Source organism: Vicia villosa, linkage group LG2, assembly GCF_029867415.1.
Source record: "Vicia villosa cultivar HV-30 ecotype Madison, WI linkage group LG2, Vvil1.0, whole genome shotgun sequence".
NCBI classification, from domain to species: Eukaryota; Viridiplantae; Streptophyta; class Magnoliopsida; order Fabales; family Fabaceae; genus Vicia; species Vicia villosa.
The window spans coordinates 144123735-144127716 of record NC_081181.1 but is presented as its reverse complement, the minus strand read 5'-3'; positions in this window follow the sequence as shown (position 1 = coordinate 144127716).

The window sequence follows — 3982 nt, the reverse complement described above, 5'->3', positions numbered from 1 at the left end:
AAAGTATGATGGAGTTTCTTGTCCAAAACTACATTTGAGATCTTATGTGAGGAAGATACAACCTCATACAACAGATAACAAATTGTGGATTCACTTTTTCCAAGAAAGTCTGTCAGGTACACAACTCGAATGGTACTACCAGCTAGAAAATACCAAGGTTCATACTTGGGAAGAATTAGCTGCTGCTTTTTACAAACAGTACCAATACAATGCTGATCTTACACCCACTCGTACTCAATTGCGAGGCATGTCTATGGGACCAAAAGAAAGTTTCAAAGAGTATGCACAAAAGTGGAGAGATATGGCTGGAAGGGTTCAACCACCCTTATCTGATCGCGAACTAGTCGACATGTTCATGGGCACTTTAACTGGCCCATTCTATAGCCATTTGCTGGGAAGTTCATCATCAGGTTTCACTGACCTAATACTGACCGGAGAACGTGTCGAAAGTGGCATTCGAAATGGAAAAATTCAAGTAGGATCCTCCTCTGGTACTACAAAAAGGCCCATCAGAAATGAGGTCAATACAGCGCAAATTCAGACAAGTCACAAAAGTGATCAGCATCAATCTGTAGGGGCAGTTATGATCTCCGCATCTGCACCTCAAAAAGATCAACAGCCAAAATATACGCATCGACCAGATGCACCAAGAAGAACTTTCACCAAAATCAACATGCCAATCTCTCAGGCATTGCAGCACTTGCTTAAAGCGGATCTGATCACATTAAGGGGTCCTCCGAAGAATGTCAATACTTCTTCTCTGAATTATCGCCCTGATGCAACATGTGCCTATCATTCAAACTGTCCAGGACATGACGCAGATCACTGCTGGGCCCTGAAAAATAAAATCCAAGACATGATAGATGCTGGAGAAATTGAGTTCGATCCTCCAGAAACTCCAAATGTCATCACAGCACCTATGCCAAAGCATGACAAAACTGTTAATGCTATCATAGACACAGTTTACATTTATGATGTGAACGAAGTATCAATTCCACTCCTCGAAGTCAAAAGAAAGCTAATCCGAGCTGGTTACTTTCCAGGGTGTGACCCCGACTGCTTTTATTGCTCACGCCAACCCAATGGTTGTGAAAATCTAAAGATGGGAATTCAAAAACACATGGATCGCCGTATCATTATGTTTGAGAGGCTCCCTTCTATGGACATGTTGGGCAAAGTCTTTGCCAACGGGATAAGAATGGAAGACGTCTCAGTGATCTCCAGCTTACCATTCAAAATCTCTACCAAGGCTCCATTCAAACTTTCTGCTACACTCAAAGTGGCATCAGTAGTCATTGCTAGACCAACTCCATTTCCATACTCCTCAGACAAAGCTGTCCCATGGGGATATGACACTAATGTTTACATTCATGGAGTTAAGCAGGATCCCTCGACTAAAGAGGACGCAACACTAACTACTTCAGCTGTAAGTAACATTGCAGGCACTAGCAAGATCACGAGAAGTGGAAGAATCTTTTCACCAGAAATTTCTCCAAATATTGCTGCTAGTCCAATCCAGGTTCCAATTCCTATTCCAGATATCAACACTCGAGGCAAAGAGCCACTGATCGAACCAGTTCAAAATCCGGTAGAGATCACTGCTGAGGATCCATCAAAGCAAGAGATGGACGAAATATTGAAAATCATCTGCAAAAGTGATTACAATATTGTCGAACAACTGGGGCATACTGCTTCAAAAATCTCAATGTTATCTCTGCTAAAATATTCAGAAGCTCATGCTAAAGCTCTAATGAAGTTCCTTCAAGCTGCGCATGTGCCTCAAGAAATCCCAATCGACCAATTTGAGAATTGTGTCGCCAGTCTTACAGTGCCCAATGGTCTTGGTTTCTCTGATGTGGATCTAACTCCTGCTGGAAGAAATCACAACAAGGCCCTGCACATCTCTATCGAATGCAACGGCACCACTCTGTCTCATGTGCTAATAGACAATGGTTCCTCTCTAAACGTGTTACCAAAGGTAATACTGGAAAAACTTGACTTCAAAGGAGTTGTGCTACAACCAAGTGATGTGGTTGTAAGAGCCTTCGATGGGTCAACAAGAACGGTGTACGGAGAAGTTAAGCTCCCAATCAGAGTGGGCTCTCAAACTTTCGATGTTATCTTTTCCGTAATAGACGTTCTTCCAACATACTCCTGTTTACTAGGACGCCCTTGGATACATGGGGCAAACGCTGTAACTTCTACCCTGCATCAGAAGTTAAAATACCCAGTAAAAGGAAAGGTTGTCACAGTCTATGGCGAAGAAGAATATATGGTCAGTCACTTGAGCAACGACAAGTATGTTGAGATGGAGGGCGAATCCATCGAAACTCCGTATCAAGCTTTTGAGGTTGTATCTCCAGATATCTCTACCACCAAGCATATTCCTGCTACTCCAGCTACAACTATGGCTTCTCTCAAAGATGCCAAAGCCATGATTGAACAGGGTGATCGCACAGTATGGGGACAACTCCCTGATATACCCTACAAGTCCGACAAGCTAGGTCTGGGCTATAATGGTGAAAATCAAAAGAATGATCAAAATCCTCGCTCTGAAGGGTTAATATCACACTTCGCCAGCCAAGAAGTAAACGCCATTGATGATGAAGGGACATACTTGAACCACATCATTCAGCCATATCCAGACGAAATTCCACCCATTACCATGGGAATGTGGGATGCTGTGGGAGGACCAAATGACGGTTACAACTACCAGTATATCACACCTCAGAATTCTTACATTGCTCTGGAAGATCTTACTCCAACAGAAGAGGGTAATCAAAATGACGGAAGTATCACAAGTCCCGTCACTCAGCAATATCAAAATCCACCCAAAGAAGTATGGGACACGCTAGGAGAACCCAGCGGCAAATACGACTATATGGTGAAATATTCCGCTCCTCCGAGCTTTTCAACTCCCATCAAAGACATTGTCCCGACTGGATGGGACGAACAGTACGACGACAACTTCGCTCTTGAAGAAGCCAGGAAGATGCCAAACAACGAAGGTTATTTTCTGTCACAGTACACTCCTTATCAGGATGCACAAGTCTCTATTCAAAACATCATTCCTACTGCATGGGACGGCCTTATCGAGCATCTCGCTCAGCCAATAGAGGGACCTCCACCTGGATTCTCATATCCAACAAATCATCCAACTTATCCTGAGGAATTACCTACGCATTTTCCCACTAGCGGAATCAATGCTACGGAAGACGAAAAGAACAACTGCAACTGGAACAGCTGGGTGCTCCCTGCTAACAACGGTGGATTGAACAACTGGAAAGCAGAGGATGTGATCTCCTTTGATCAGGAGTAAATGCCATTTCCTGTTTTCTTTGTGTATATTGTGCAAAGATAAAAGTGGTTCCTGAACAATCGAACCATGAGCTTGAAAGCCGTGTGCCTTAGCACAACGGTCCTTCTATAAAAAGGGTTTGTCATATCATGATTATGTGCATTCAATAAAATCATGGGATGCTTGCATGTTCAAAATTTTGTGATCCTTTTTCTTTCTTTATTCGCTTTCAAATAGCTATGTTTTTCTCTTCATACACACTCACATATCTACCATGCAGATTCACATACACGCTGGATCCAGTCAATAACGACTCTGCTATTGCCCGTCATGACTTTGAAAATCCGATCTACCAAACTGAGGACGAAAGTGAGGAAGATTGTGAAGTGCCAAGAGAAATTGCAAGACTTCTAGAACAAGAAGAAAAAGCCATACAGCCTCATGAGGAGCCGATTGAGGTCATCAACTTGGGCAGTGACGAAGAAAAGAAAGAGGTCAGAATTGGGGCTGACTTAGAAAACAGTGTCAAGCAAAGACTGATTCAATTGTTGCAAGACTACGCCGAGATATTCGCCTGGTCTTATCAAGATATGCCTGGCCTTGACACGGACATTGTAGTTCATCGCCTGCCAATCAAAGAAGGAAGCACTCCGGTCAAACAGAGACTGCGAAGGAGTAAGCCTG